Source organism: Euprymna scolopes, chromosome 3 (assembly GCF_053919585.1).
Source record: "Euprymna scolopes isolate OS-2025 chromosome 3, ASM5391958v1, whole genome shotgun sequence".
NCBI classification, from domain to species: Eukaryota; Metazoa; Mollusca; class Cephalopoda; order Sepiida; family Sepiolidae; genus Euprymna; species Euprymna scolopes.
Window position 1 is genome coordinate 128,817,211 of NC_136484.1, and position 17,160 is coordinate 128,834,370.

The 17,160-nt window shown below is 35.9% G+C and overlaps 1 protein-coding gene across 1 annotated transcript in view; it reads right to left on the reverse strand.

Annotated features, from left to right (window-relative positions):
• LOC145258992 (glycine receptor subunit alphaZ1-like) overlaps positions 1-12,378 on the reverse strand; it is a 441,610-nt gene extending 429,232 nt beyond the window's left edge. Inside the window, exon 1 of the mRNA XM_080116658.1 lies at positions 12,230-12,378. The gene's annotated coding sequence lies outside the window, so the exon portion shown is untranslated. The remainder of the gene's footprint in view (positions 1-12,229) is intronic.
• Positions 12,379-17,160: the final 4,782 nt, after the last annotated feature.

The following is a 17,160-nucleotide window of genomic DNA, read 5'->3' on the forward strand; positions in this document are numbered from 1 at the left end:
CCCGACTCTCTCTTTGACACGGTAAGTTTGGGAAAAGGAGTTATAAATAAATAAATAAATAAAAAACTAGACAAAATACGGTTAGAAACTCGCTCAATATATGCTACCGTGACATAAGCTGACATATATTCGGTGGGGTTTTAACAGTATTTTGCATGGTTTTTATTTTTAACTCATTTTCCCAAACTTACCGTGTCAAAGAGAGAATCGGGCGCCATTTTAAATTTTCCAATCCATCGGTAAACACTATGTTTTTCGAGCTGAATAAAATGTTACATTAAATAAAAACACTAAAAGCATATCTAGTTAGGTAGAAAAGTAACTTATTTTGCCTTTGATAACATTTATTTGTTATATATTTGTTTGTTTTTTTGACAACTTTTTCGAATCTATGTGTACAGTAATGCAAACCCAGGACATTAATTTAATTAATTACGAAAAGCTACAAATCGGACTGGATCGATCGTATAGATTTAATGATGCTGAAAAATACAAACATTTTTACTTATCAAAAACTTTTTGGAGATGAAAAAATTCTCAAATTTTAATATAAAAACAACTAATAATTCTTGTGTTTTCTTATTTATTTTAATTCTTATCCCTCAAAGGTGCAAATTATAATTATATCTTAAAAAATAAAAATAAACTAGCTTACGGAAAAAGTTGCCTACAGTTTTTAACTTTTTAGTGAGAAAAAAAAAATTAGGAAAAAGGTTATTTTAATTTTGAAGCCATCAAAAGTACTACAGAATTAATTTGGACTCGACTCTGAAATCTTCAGAGTCTTGTTTTGGTAAATTTTTGGTGCCCGCCAAAAATATGTGCGCACTTGCGCGTAAAACAATGGCCACCACTATTGAACTGTAAGAAATTCTGCAAAAATAAGCAAGCTTTTTATTGGACGGTTTCTCCGCCCACGGATTTATTTTAACCAATCAAATTGCATGTTATAACTAACTGCCGAGAATGTTCTCGGCGGCAAATTCCCTTTTCAGATCAGAATCCAAAAAGACGTAGCGTTGGACACACGTGGATTCTCACTCGAATTGAGGCAGCGAAAATACTTTGTTGCTTTGAGACGTTTTAAATGCCTAAACATGGAGCAGAATATTATAATTGCAATTACTAATGCCCTTAAGTAGGGCGAATTTATATTTGCACGCTTGTGCTACAATTTAATGTCTGTCAAGACAAATTTAAGGTCAACGGTTTGACCTGCCTTGTCCCCATTTGACTGATTCTACAAGGACTCCTCCTATATGCCCAGCTAGCAGTATCCATCTTGGAAGACACCTCTACATCGCTAACCTGCGCACTATTTTGTCAGCAGGAATTCTACCCAGCATTTATCGAAAACGAACTAGTATTTCCTTCGGGATCGTTACTAGCCCATAGTGGCAGATAGCTGAAGATGACACATCTTTTGCAACTTGGACCTTTTTTACTTTAATAAAATTTACACGTTGAAGTTTTAAGGTGAGCTTGTTGTAATTTCTGTTTGGTTTTCTTCCATTCTGCCAGAGGCAAAAACCTGGTGAGAGAAATCTCATATAACATAAGGAATTACATTGCTTAATATCCAGAAAACTACTTATTTGCGGAAAATTTAAATGTGATATTCGTTTTCAGCGTGCTTGAAAACTTTAAGAAGTCGTTATTTTAAAAGAAAATGTTAAGGTGAAAACCAAGTAAAAATTTACCTTTTTATTAATGCAAACTTTCAAAACCTGCACATTTTTTTTGTGACAAATATAAGTTTTAAAATTACGTTCTATCTTAATAAATTACGAAATAATAGTTTTCTTTTCTTCCATGAAATCAGTTCAATAAAAAGCAACATATTCTACATTCCTTAGTAACACACTTGTCTGGGCCGAGATTGAAACAATTTTTTTCTCCCTCACCCACCCTTCCTTCTCACCGCGGAAAGATGTGACACAAGGTGAGGCAGATAGTGGAGAGTGACAAGCCATCACCCAAGAAGATCACTGTTGCCTACAAAAAATACCTGAGTAGTTTCACCGGCATTACCCTCAGATATGTTTTGCACAGAAATTCACCCAATAAGTATCGAAAATCGAAAAAATCCGATCTCAGAAATAGTCTTTCTCTCTTATAGATAAAAAAGAAGAATTTTTACAGAGGAATATTTTATGTTACACCGGCCAAGGGAAATAATAAAATCTCAGCAAAAAAATTTCTTCTTAAAAACAGATTTATTGTCATCTGGAGATATAGCTCAGTGGTAAAACATTTTACTACAGATCGAATAATCCCCTTTCAAGCCTAGGTGTGTTAATGTAGACATTGGTTACCTCCCTTGCTTCAGTTACATGGTTACCTCCCTTGCTTGTGGTGATATAAATAGGAGTCGGCCATCTTGGTTTAGTCAGTTCGTTCGTACAGTTTAGACAGACTACAAGTGTCTCAACAAATGGTAGCAGAGATATCCCTCTGTGTGCGACAAAACGAAAAAAAAAAAAAAAAATTTTTTTTTTGTACAGCTTGTCTGTAGCACTAGACAGATCGGATATCGGATATGGCAACTTCAAACAAACAACCTCCATTGTTGGAGGGGGAGGATGTTTACGAGAACTGGAAACAAGACGTTGAAATGTGGTCGTTGTTCACGGATCTTTCTGAGGAAAAAAAAGGGCCAGCAGTGTTTTTGACGCTACCACCGAATATTAGAGAATGTGTCCGTGAATTGCCAACAAGTGACATCGGCGGACGAGATGGCTTGAAGATCTTAATAAAGAAACTGGATGACATATATTTAAAGAATGAACACACGTGCGCTTACATGACTTTTAAGGAATTTTACACTTATAAAAGATCGTCAGGTACCAGTATAAATGACTTTCTTGTTCGTTATGAGTTTTTGTACCAAAGATTAAAAAAATTCTACATTATTCTACCGGAAGGAGTGCAAGCTTTTCTTGTTTTGAACGCGGTTAACATATCGGAAGAGAACGAAAAATTAGCGCGGACAACGTGTTCTGTTTTGACGTATCAAAACATGAAGGAATCGATAAAGAAAGTATTTGGTGACATTTATCGTGATGAAAATGTACCGGCAGTGAAATCAGAGCCCGAAATCGTCAACTATAATTATTCTAAACCGGGTAACAACAAAAGGCGTTTTCGTCGAGGACAATCTAATCCATGTGACCGAAGTGGAAACGTGTTGTTGTGTTACAAATGTCAGTCTCCGAACCATCTAATTAGAGAGTGTCCTAGAAATACGCCCAGGTTTACGGAAGCGACAGAACAAATACACATTACGTTGTTCATTCAAGAAAATATTTATTTGAACAGTACAAATGAAAAAATCTCAAATCTTGTAAAGGAAACATTGTGAATGGCAGTCTTGGATTCTGCTTGTACTCGCACACTGGCTGGCGAAGTGTGGCTTGATGTTTATTTAGATACTTTAAATGAAAGTGACCTGCAACTAGTGAAGTATACGAACTCAGACCGGAGTTTTTGTTTTGGTGATGGAGTGGCTGTCACAGCAATTAAAGTTGCTAAATTTCCGGTTACACTCGGAGGTATAAGAGTTTATATCGAAGCAGATATTGTGAAAAACGACTTGCCTCTTCTATTAAGTCACAAATCAATGAAGACAGCAGGAATAGTGCTAGATTTCCGGAAAGATATGTGCTGGATTTTTGATAAATGTATTGAACTAAAGACCACAACTTCAGGGCACTATTGTCTCCCCTTAACAAATAAGTTGTTGGATCATAGTGGTACTAAGAACATTGTATTACATGTTCAGAATTTTGGTCAGTGTTCTTTCACAGAAAAAAAAAAAAAGCAGAAAAACTTCATCGACAGTTTGCTCATGCCTCGAAGGAAAAACTTGTTTCCTTGGTTAAAAAAAGTGGCAAATTCAATGACAAGGAATTTATAAAGGCGATTGAGGAGGTTTGTGAAAACTGTCAAATTTGCCTTAGATTTAAAAAAGCTCCACTGCGACCGGTTGTGGGATTGCCTCTTGGCAATAGATTTAATCACACAGTTTGCATGGATTTGAAAGAGTTCATCCACAATGAGGTGTGGATACTACATCTCATTGATGCCGCTACCAGGTATTCAGCGGCAACATTGATCAAAACAAAGAAGAAGGAGGAGATCATCAAAAACATCTTTATGATGTGGATTACCTATTTCGGATCTCCTGTTCGTTTTCTGAGTGATAATGGGGGTGAATTCAACAACGAACACTATAGACAGATGAATGAAAAACTCAACATAGAGACCTGTACTACTGCCGCAGAAAGTCCATTCAGCAACGGTACTGTAGAACGTCATAATTTGATAGTTGCTGAGGCAATGAAAAAAACAATTGACGATGAGAAGTGTGAACCTGAAATTGCCTTGGCATGGGCTATTTGTGCAAAAAATGCCCTCCTCAATTACTCTGGACACAGTCCAAATGAACTTGTATTCGGTTTCAATGTAAATACACCCTCAATTCTGACAGACCAGTTACCTGCTATGGAGTCCTCTACTACAAGTGACATGGTGAGAAAAAATTTAAATGCTCTCCATAGTGCAAGGAGAAACTTTTTGGAAGCTGAGTCCAGTGAGAGAATTAGGAGAGCTCTCAGGTCTAATGTCAGAACTTATGCTGATGAAGATTATGCTACCGGAGACCAAATCTATTATCGGAGGCAGGGTTTTAAAGGATGGCGTGGTCCAGCAAAAGTGTTAGGCAGAGAAGGCCAGTTTGTCTTAATCAGACATGGCGAAGCATTTTATAGGATGCATCCGTGCCAATTGATGAAAGTGAATAAAAACAACGAAAAAAGAACAAAAAAAGCTGAAATGCTGGGAAACACTACAGAAGGGAAGAATGAATACCTTTCAGTTGAGGAGGAGGAGTTGCAGAATCAAGTGGTAGAAAGTGAAGATATAGACAGAGAAGAAGTTGTTGATAGTTCTACCAGTTTAAGAGATAAGACTGAAAAACCTGGCCGAAATAAGACCATAACTTATAAAATAAATGGAAGTGGGGAGTGGAAGAAAGGAAAGGTTATGTCAGTACAGCCTAAATCAACTGGCAAATATAGTCATTGGATCAATATAGAACCTGAGGATGAAAACGAGGATCAAGTTTGTATCAACTGGAATCATATTGATCATTGGAGAGAAGTGCCCCAATATACTGAACAGGAAAATGTAGTCCTGCTCACCGCTGAACAAGAGCAGTCGAAAGCTGTAATGGATGCCAAGCATAAAGAAATAAAAAACATGAACACCTATGAAGTATTTGAATGTGTGCCATACACAGGTCAAAAAACAATATCCACAAGATGGGTGATTACTGAAAAATTCAAGGATAATCAGAAAACAATGAAAGCTCGCCTTGTAGCACGAGGCTATGAAGAAAATAGTAATCTGAAAACGGACTCCCCAACATGTAGCCGTGAAGCTATGCGAATGGTCATGCTAACCGCATCAATAAAGAATTGGATGCTGCAGACCATAGATTTTACCTCAGCCTTTTTGCAAGGTGGTATTTTAGAGAGAGATGTGTACCTGAGGCCACCATCTGATGTTTGTCCTAAATCTCAAGTGTGGAAATTAAAAAGATGCATCTATGGATTGAATGATGCTCCACGGGCATGGTACAAGAGAGTTACTCAGGCTTTGATTGAATTAAAAGGAGTAGCAAGTGCTTATGATAATGCATTGTTTTTGTGGCATGATATTAAAGGAAATTTGACTGGAATTCTTGCTATGCACGTGGATGATTTTGTTTTCTGTGGAAACACAGAGTTTGAAAGGGATGTGATTGCAACATTGAAAGAAAAATTTAAGGTGGGATCTCATGAAAGTGGAACATTCAAATATGTTGGACTGAATGTTAATCAACAGGAAAATGGGATCACTGTAGAACAAGATCTATATGTATCTTCCATATCTCCAATAGAAATAAGCAAAGGGAGGATACTGAGGAAAAATGATGAACTGAATGAAGAAGAAAAGCATGAGTTGAAGAGACTTGCAGGTCAGATGATGTGGGTTTCAACTCAAACACGCCCTGATATAGCTTTTGATGTGTGTAAAATGAGCAACACTGGAAAGCATCCCAAAGTAAAAGCCTTATTTGAGGCGAATAAAGCCTTATCAAAATTGAAATCCAAGAAGGGTTCTATAACATTTCCAAAATTGGGAAAGCCCTCAGATTTACACATTTTGTGTTATACTGATGCCTCTTATGCCAGTCTGGAAGATGGATCTTCACAGGGTGGTTTTGTTGTCTTTATTGGAGGAAGTACTGACAAAATGGCCCCCATGTGTTGGGCGTCAAAGAAATTGGACAGAGTGACAAAAAGCCCATTGGCCTCAGAGACTCTTGCTCTGAATGAGGGAGCTGATGCTGGTGTTTTGACTGCGGTTATGATACAAGAGGTATTTCAGTTATCTAAATTGCCAGACGTTCTCTGCAAGACAGATAATGCATCACTTGTGGAGACATTGAATTCCAACAATCTGGTAAGCGATCGACGATTGAGAATAGATGTAGCAAGGCTGAAGGAAATGAAGAGTAGAGGAGAGATACAGATAGAATGGATCAAGGGTTGTGATCAGGTCTCTGATTGTTTGACCAAGGCAGGAGCTTCGTCTGAGCTTCTAAGGGACTTGTTAAATCAGAAATAAATTATTCACTTGAGGACAGCAGCAATGTTAATGTAGACATTGGTTACCTCCCTTGCTTCAGTTACATGGTTACCTCCCTTGCTTGTGGTGATATAAATAGGAGTCGGCCATCTTGGTTTAGTCAGTTCGTTCGTACAGTTTAGACAGACTACAAGTGTCTCAACAAGGTGTACCTCACCATTTTATTTTAATTTTTTCCTATTAATGAGTTCAATTTACGATAAAAGAAGAGGCACCATTTAAAATCACTGCAAATCATTTCTTCATTTTCATATTTTAAAACTAAACATTAATCAGAAGTGACTTTTCCAAGGTATTCATCGGCAAGTTTAAATATTAAACATAGGCGGAATTTGATGAATGACATTATCATTATTATTTTTCCATTTTTTTTTTTTTAAATTAGCCCCCGGGAAAATTATTTCTCATAATATATAATAATCAATGGAGGATTGATTCTATAATAATACATACGCAATCTGCATAAATTAAAATATCATGTTTAAGCGTATTGTAAGACTGGGCAATGCCAGGCGGTCGACTAGTCTTTAATAAAAACAAATGTATCAAAATAGTAAAAGCTCTACATTCATAAATTAGATTAAAAAGATGAGGAATAAAAGCTGCATAGAACTTTATTTTATCATCAGATCAATAAGGACAAAAATGAGAAGAGAGTAGGAAATAACCTGTTCAGACCATGGCATTTCGAAACTGAATGTTTCTCATCAGAAAAGAAGAAAAGCGAGCATTCTCTTCTAATGAGAAAAATTTAGCTTCGAAATGCCATGGCCGAAACAGGTTATTTACTACTCTCTTCTCATTTTCGTCCTTATTGATCTGATGATAAAATAAAGTTCTATGTGACTTTTATTCCTAGTCTTTTAAGTCCACACACACACACACACACACACACCAAAAAAATCATTGTTTAAATGTATTAATTGTTTCAAGCAATAAATTTCTTATTTAAAAATTCTATATTTTTTACTTCACAACATTTCATTTTAAATGCTACAATTCTTACTTTGCTCTATCTTGTATATTGAGCTACATTATTTAGCTGGGATTGCCTTATATAAAAATATTTCCTCGCAACAATATTTTATAAAATTGTAAACTACAAGATTAATTAATCTGTGATTTATCTCATCTTATTGTTCAGATATCTGTCTCTATCTATCTATCTATCTATCTATCTATCTATCTATCTATCTATCTCTTTCTCTATCTCCCTTATATATGATATATATGTATATAATCTCTCTCTCTATATAATATATATATCATCTCTCTCTTTTAATATATATATATATATATATATATATATATGTATAATCTATATATATATAATCTCTCTATATATGCATATATATAATCTCTCTCTCTTTTAATATATATATATATATATATGTATATATAAATATATATATATAGATAGATTATATATACATATATATATGCATAATCTCTCTCTCTCTCTCTCTCTCTCTATATATATATATATATATATATATATATATATATATATATATATAATTTGGCAAAAATGGTAATTAGTAAAACCTGAAGAGAATGCTCAATACTATTGCAGAGCAAATATGCGTTTTATTTTTTATTACCGTTTTATCTGTTCAGTTACATATGTTTCGGTTGCCGGACCATATTTACGATCCAGCAGCCTCGTCAGACCTTACAGAAATGGCTGTTATTATTTGGAAGAACGATTTTAAAAGAAATACGACAGAAAAAAAAACAAAAAAGAAGGGAAGAGAAAATAAGGGGGGGGGCGGAGATGGACAATAATTAAGTTTTGAAGTTTAAAATACATTAGATTGTAGTGTGTGTGAGGGGGAAGTAAATTCAGCTAGGCGTGGGTGAAGATACAGTGGTATAGAGAGGGGGTGATAAAAGGGAGGGTAAGGGGAGAAGGGGGAGGAATTTCAATTTTAGGTTTTAAGATTTGGCTTTTTTTATTAAAATTGTTTAGCTATACACTGGAGTATATGAATTGATGGGAGGGAGATGGAGAGAGAGAGAGAGAGCGAGGAGGTAGAGAAAGGGTTAGTGAACGTGTCACATCTGTTTGGTAAGAGTTCATCTTTGAACGCTCGCAGTGGCCACAGTAAGTCCAAACATACATTCGACAATGAATTGTTTTAGGCAGTTAAGAGTGAATACACATGCCAATACACGCGCATATACGCACACATACATACACATATAAATATATACACACATATATATACATATACATATATATACATAAATACACATATATATATAAAAATATATATCAACATATATACACACAACCATATACGCACATACAAATATATACACAATGTACGTGGAAACATACATGCCTATAAAATAGCATTTCAGCCCGGCATTGCACGGGTATTTGGAGGTGTATGTTGGTTAAAAAAAAAAAAAACGGTCAATTTTTTTAACTTTGACCCCTATTATGATCCCTTAAAATTTATTGTTTTGGGCTCAAATCAAGTTATTAACTTAGATCCATGTCCAAGGAACCTATATCTAAAATTTCAAGTGTTTAGACCAAAAATTGTCGGAGGAGTTTGGTAGGATTCTCAAAAATCAAATCGTTGTACTTTGACCCCTTAATCACCAAATTTCTGGCCGAAATCCAGTCACATCGATTTTCCCAAATCTCAGTACCCTGTATATCAAATTTCGAGTCTGTAGACTAAAAATTGACAGAGTTATTGCGTAGAGAAATGTACACACACACGTTCACTTATATATATATATATATATATATATATATATATATATATATATATATATATATACACACACACAGGGTGTTCACAAAGTCTGGCTACATAATGTAGCCAGACTTTGTGGACACCCTGTGTGTATATATATATATATATATATATATATATATAATTTTTAAAATATAATTATCCACTGACATATGTTTCGTCGTCTATGACTCATCAGAGTGGTTGAATCTAGTGAGATTCGAAATCGGGACCCCATGAACAGAAGCGTAAACCTCTACCATTAAAATTGCTGGAATGTATTGCGTTTTATGTAGATGTTATTTGTTTTTGCGATACTTGTTTTGAAATGAATTATACATAAGTGCATTTTTACCTAAATGCGAGTTGGGGATAATTTTCTCTTTGACGAATTTGGTACACCCAAATCAAGAGCGCCATATGTATTATTTTAAAAATATAATTATACACTGACACGTGTTTCGTCGTCTACGACTCATCAGAATGGCTGAAACTAATGTGTCACAGCCTTGGTCTGGGTTTAAATGCACAGCAGTAATTTTAACTCCCGCACACGGACTTAGTGTTAATGTGTGCACCCGGCTTAAAAAAGGGTAAGGGAATTTACCACCAGGGACGGCTACACGGCTAGTTTCCAATCCGGTCGAGTGTAAGCAAATTTAATCCTCTATCGAATTTTCCAGAGTCTCTAGTGAGAAGCGAGCATTCAAAAAAGCAGGAAAAAAAAAATTCAATATAAAATTGATATGTCCTAAGGTGGCCTATTATTTGGACAATCAAAGACAAAGTATTCCGTGAAAGGAATAAATAAATATACACTGTGGTTTGAATACTGAAAGAGAAGTTTATTTACATATTTACATAGAGACAAATACAGTGTGTTAATGCTCAGGGGGGAGTCTCTGTTTTTTTACAAGGGCCCAGTGAAAACCAGTGACTTGGTTCCTTATATAGAATGTTCCGGATTGGTTACCTATCTCCACAAGCCAATTTCTCGTTGCAGAATTTTGCTTAATACCGTTTGTTTTTAGGTCTAGGACTCAGTCGGTTAACTTTTCTTTTCACCCTTGTACTTTTTCTCCTCAACATCGTTTGAGGGGGTGGAGCTGGTGGTGAAACTGGTCCTCTCTGACCTGGAGTAGAAGATACTACTCTCTGAGTAGGTTGTGCTATGGGTAGAGGAATATTAAAAGAGTCATACAATACTCTTTTTTAAAGCTTCATTATCTTCTCCATTCTTTTTCTTTTTGGAGCTCAGCAAAAAAAAGGGGAGAAACGTTCATTGCTCTTCATGGCTAACTCAGAGTCAACCGCATAACATTTTTTCCTTTTTAAGGTATCATCTCGCTTTATTGCCATTCATTCTTAGCCAAGAAAACAAAGACATCGCTTTCCTCACTGACACGCAAATCCTGACTGATTCCCTTTTTTGCTTGTTTTTTCTTTCCCACTTCTGCCATAGACTTATGTCCCCTATTTGACTCACGTCCACTTTGGGGTCTCAGTTTTCTTTCCACTGCCTTCAGACCATGACAAACGAGATTCGAAATTGGGAGCCCACGGACAGAAGCGTAAACCTCTACCATTAGGCTTCCTTGCACGACTGCTGGAATGTATCGCGTTTTGTGTAGATGTTATTTGTTTTCGTTTTTGCGATACTTGTTTTGAAATGAATTATACGAAAGTGAATTTTTACCTAAATGCGAGTTGGGAATAATTTTCCCTTTGACCATAAAACGTGATACATTCCAGCAGTTCATGCTATCTTTTTGATAGGATTTTCACGTTACATTCAATATTTACAGTATCTTTTGGTTATTAAATTGTTAGGTTAAAGTACAGAAAAGTTTTTAAAAGCCCCCCTCCTTTTCATGTTAAGAATGGGTTTCTAAATAATAACATTATTATTCCAGCCCGATCCGTAAAAGAAAACAATCAGACAATGTACACTTATGATTTGTAAAAAATGGTATTCATTGTTCAGTTAATTTCTTTTTTAGAGAACAAATTGATGTTAAATTAAGTTTATTAATAATTGGTTTATACCGTTCATTGTGAGATATTTCTTCTCATCTGTTTTTGCTCCAAGACAGCGGCAAAAAATTAACAACAATCACAACAAAGCATACTTCTAAAATTCGACACAAATTTTATTCGTTCTTCGTTGAAATAAAGGAAACGCCTATTTTGCCTCTAAATAGAACTGGTAACACCTCGAAAGGTAATAGTCCTTTATCTTCAGCAGGAACTGGAATTCGAGTTCAGCACTATTCAAAGATCAGATTAATTGCAGCCGTTTGAAGAGGTTGGTATGATGCCTTCTGATGAAAGATTCAGTTCTCGACTAGAGTCAACATCACAGTAATTCATAAAGAATGTTCATTTAAAGGAAAAATCATTAATGACAGGTCAATAATTCTGGTCTTAAAAAGTCTTTGGGAGACATATAATAATAACTTAGCCTAATCCTTTAGGCTTCAAAATAAAGTCTCAAGGAGACGAAGGATAGAGGCGCCTAAATGCCTCATATCCAGAGAGAGTTTTCCATATTTCTTCTTCGGCTGCTTGTCTGGAACTGCCTGAAAAAGGAAAGGGCATTCAAAAGCCCACCAAACCCATCGCTAAAATCGTTAAAATTTTGACCAATCTAATTGATCTAAACAATGGGTAGTTAATCAGCCAATGAGGGGGCTTGCTTATAATTGAAGAATTTTTCACATGATCCAATCAATCCAAGAGCAATAATGAATGGACAATATGCACTTTAGTACCAACTAAAGACTTACCTTTAAAAAGTTGATTTTTTAGAGGTATTCGGGTCTATATTCTGTATTGTTTTCACTGGTCACCATGTTTATTTTCGCGCATGCTCTTAGATTGATAAATCCAAAAAATCCTTTATGTAAAAGGGATGTGTGTGTTCTCGTCAAGCAATTTCAATACAGAGGATCGATTTATATTGTATTAGAAACTGTGCACACACGTAAGTATACCAAAGAGTTTTCCTGGTAATTTAAAAATCGTAAAAGTGGCGTGACAAAATTTAAAGATTGCGTATTAAAAAAAAATAATTCGCAAAAAAAAAAAGAGAAAATTTCGTAAATGTCGGGTGACGAAACTCGAAAATAACCATAAACATGTGTATAAAATAATCGGGAAAGGGCAAATTTGGCGAAATTCAAAAAAAGGTTAAACTGCTTAAAAAAAAAAAAAAAAAAAAAAAAGGTTAAATTCGCAAAATTTGGCCTAAAAACCTCAGGTGGGTCTAAAATAGGTGATCGATTTACTAGAACATTACATTAGAAACTAAGCACCCCCCCACACACACATAAATATTTAAATATTGACTCTTTTTTTTGGCGAACCTGAGCGAGAATCACCCACCCCCCTCCCGAAGAACGGCTTTCGGAATAAATGCTCCCAACCTCCCCATGTTAAGAACGACTTTCGGTTTTTTGCTATTTTTTTCAGTTGATTATTATAGATTGGACACTAATATATGGGTGGGGGTGATTCTCGTTCAGGTCCCTCCTTTTTTTAATTTTTGTTTGTTTTTGATAATCATCTGATGAATAAATAGAAAAATACGACGAAAGAAAGAGAGAGAGAGAGAGAGAGAGAGAGAGAGAGAGAGAATGTGTGTGTGTATGTGTGTGTGTGTGTGTGTGTGTGTGTGTGTGTGTGTGCGCGCGCGCGCGTGCGCGCGCCGCTCGTACATATGAGTTGATGGGTTGTTGCATAAATACTTTTTTTAAACATTTACTCCTCGCCTGGCGGAAAGGGGGAACAAATCTTTCACGATCTTTAACAGTTTTTTTTTTTTTTTTTTTTTTTTTCTTCTTTTTTAACTCAGGATTTTCAGTTCTAAGGGTGCGGTCAAAAATTAGGGGTGCGGTCAAAAATTAATGTTTACGAACACAAAAGACAAAATTTACTTTTAGCTAACATATACGACGGAGTTTCTTCTTCGCCGCTCCGTAACATTTTTATAACTAAGTTGCTGCTTTTTAATTCTTCATAATCTTATGGATTAAGATTTTCAGATTTATTGTAGATTGACACCTTCCACTAAATGACCCTTTCCCTCCCAAAATAAGATTCTACATTTTTTTAAGGTGTGAACACACTAAAAAAAACTTGACGGAAAGAAGAAAGGAAATAGTTGGAATTTTAAAGCAAAATAATCCACCCATTTCTAGGCCATCTTAGAGTTTTAGGGCAGTTAACCATTTTTATTTTTATTTTTTTTATGTTAAAGGAGGTAAATCTTGTGCTCTTTTCTTGGGAATAGGGTTTATTTTTGTTGTGATTACATGTGATTTTATGGTTAGTGAAAAAAAATGTTTTGGTTAATTGTTCTAAAAAGCTATAATCGCATGGAAAACGGGGACCATATCATGATCAATTTTAGTTTGGTTGTTAGTATACCAAAGCTACCCCAAATTTCTGGTCTTGGAAAATTTAGGTCACGATTATTAGACGACTGGTGTAACATCAAATGATTCCTCTTTTTTATTTATGCTGTCTTTTAATTACTCCTGTCCCAAGTGAAAGATTTGCTGCAAAAAGGCTTGGAGGTGCCAATCGACCATACAACTAATAAAGTAGACGCGGGACAAAGAAAGTGACAGCAATAGCAAAGAAGTATGACAAATACAGATGTTCGGTTAAAAACGATAGGAAATTGTGTTTTATTGTTTACCAAGACAAAGGTAAAATGTACAACAATGAATATCAGGATCAACTGGAGCGAGAATGAGCATCTCGCTGGGTTGATAATCTTGCATCCCTGAGGTAGGATGATGTGCTTCACGTTGATCTGAAATGCATAGACGGAGTCTAATGCTGGAAACTGGTAGCCGGACGTCAGTTGGCACTGGTATGGGTAGCTGGACATCAGTGGGCACTGGAACTGGTAGCCGGATGCCAGTGAGCCACTGGAGTTGATGAAATCTGTTGGAGTGAACTGGAAGCTGCTGGAGAATCGCTGCAGGAGTAAGCTGGAGTCAGTGGAAACTGCAAGGGTGAGCTGGAGTCACTTGAAGTGAACTGAAGTTGAAGCAGATTCAGAAACTGGAATGGCAGCCTATGAGGGGAGGTCCCAGGAGGCAGGCAGCAGTAGAGAGTGGAATGTGTATTGCATTCTACCGCCCCTGGTCCCCACGGCAACTAGGAACATCAACTTGATGAGATTCAAGTAAGGATAGGAGTGTTCCTAACTCCTGAGCTGAACTGAAGATTTGCTGTAAAAGCCACTAACTTTATAGAGATCCATTCATGCTACAGGTTCCATGACCACTGATGGTGTTGCATAGCAACAAATGACTATAATTAATTTTACACCATATTACCTGCAGTTAAAAATGTCTTTGGTGTTTATTAACTGTATTTATTTTCATCTAGAATTAAAATAATAGTCCTTTGTTTTTTCTTTGTTGCTTGAAAACAATTGTTGCTAGTTTTAGCACACATGGTCATCGTGTATTCCTGGGAGTGTCAAGTTTCAGCCGATGACGTGCTTTTGTTTACAAACATGGGAGTGTTTACTGGCATACCATGATAAAGCCCTCTCTCTTATTAATTGGTCATTATCGATTACAAACACGAACAGTGTGGCGAACAGTTGTATCAAAGATTTCTGCAGATGTGTGCGAATATCTGCTAGGGTCATCGGAATGATGAGTGCAAGTGGGTCTGAACGATTGTTTGAGTTCTTAGTCTGCATATGCATCTGCAGAGTCCAAAGATGAGTGCAAGTGAGTTTGCACTGGTTGATTGCGTTATTTGTGTTTAAAGTGAACTGTCACAATTGGTGGTGCTAATTGAAAAATCACAGACTGTTAAAGAAGAATACAAGCTACATCTATTTACAGTAATGGCAGATGTACCACTTCTGACTAAAAGCTGCTTCACCAGTTGGGAGAGTCTTCAGGGGAGATTATTCACATGGATTAACAGTGCTTCCATTTTTTTTTCTTCTTTTCAGTTAAGCTTCATATAATCTGAAAAAAAAAAATGGGGAGGGTATTTACATTATACAGATGATTCCTTTGGTTCGGATATGAACTTAAGAATCTTGAGTGATAGCACTCCTTTCTTTGTCAAGGAATCAGCAATTTGTACATCAGTTGGTACCCAAGAGATCTCTGCAATTTCTTTTCTGTCAAGCATTTCTCTCAAAATAGCCATCTCTATGCAGAGTCTCTTATCCAAAATTTGGATTGAGGAATGTAATGAATCATAGAGATAGGAATTATCTGTTTTGCAGAAGATCTTGATGTTGCCAATATTGTCTTTCAGTTGTAATACTTCTAACAACAACTTTCTATAAAAAATGCATGTCAACCATAGCTACAGTTTCAGTAGCTAAAATACTTTTGACGACTCTTAGACTGCCAAGCAGTGGGCATATAACCAACCAAGAAGGTTATATAACCTCCCTGTGAACCTCCATCTGTTAAATTACCAAAGGAGGCATCGCTATATGCAATACTTTTTAGATGTTCAAGATTCCCAAATAAGAGATTTTGCTTTTTTTATCATCTTGTTAACTTGTTTTAAGCATTCTACATTTTCCTATTTTAGCATTGAACTTAACTCACTGACGTCATAAAATCAGGTCTGATTTGGGTTGCTAACCAATTAAGTTGGCCGATCAGTTGCCTGGTTTCAGTAATTTTTGTTAAAGATATTGCATCTTTCAAATTCCTGCCTGCTTCTAGTGGGATGCATTTCAGCTTCTTGACATATTCACCCTGTCCAAATTTTACATCATTCCTGTTTTTCTTTATGCTTAATTCTATATACTTGAACTCTGAAACTTCTTCAGATTTGACCTTGAACAAGTGACAAATTCTGTCCATAACTCTGCTTTGAAAGATCTCTGAACCTGCAAAGCCAAAAAAACAAAAACATGAGCAGCAATTATACCATGCAATTTATTTCCAAAGTTCCATGTAAATATAGCTTAGTCATATTTAGAAATCACTGCTCCTAACTTCAACAATTCCTCCTTGAGTGTCAGGTAGCAGGAGCCTGATGCATCCGTCAAACCATATACACACTTGGAGAGCTTCCAAATATATTCTGGCGGCACATCGGTTTCTTTAGGAAAATCCAAATAGACCAATCAGTCTAACTCTTTACTCTGTGAAAATGCTGTTTTTATGTCCATGGACTAACACACCCAATAGTTAGATACTATTATGGCCAAGGATATACATAGACTTTCTTTAGAGCATGTTGGAGAATCATTCCTTATATTGTTGAAATGTCTAGCTTTATAAACTTGTTTCCCATTGAAGGTTTTATTTGTATAAACCCACCTTGTTGATATCTTGGGTTGGCCTTGGTTAGGCACTTTGGTGTAAACTTTATTTTCAACCCAGTTTTTTCTTGCTGCTTTCAGGTTATGATTAGAAGAGGAAATCATTATGTGTTGCTCATCACCAGAGGAGACTCCATTCTCATTTATTGATCTTACTTCATTTTCTTTCCATTCCAATACTCCATTATCAAAGTCCAGCCAAAATGGTTCACCTTGTTCCATAGTCACATTCATTAAATATTTGTTTTTACCCATGGCTTTGCCTACCCTACTTATGACATTCAATGTTTGCCATTCTGAGTCCTCATCATTGGCAAGTTTGCATTGAATAGATTGTCCTGGTTTGGGAAACATTGTTTTTTGATGGGATTTTGTTTTGGTAGTACATGT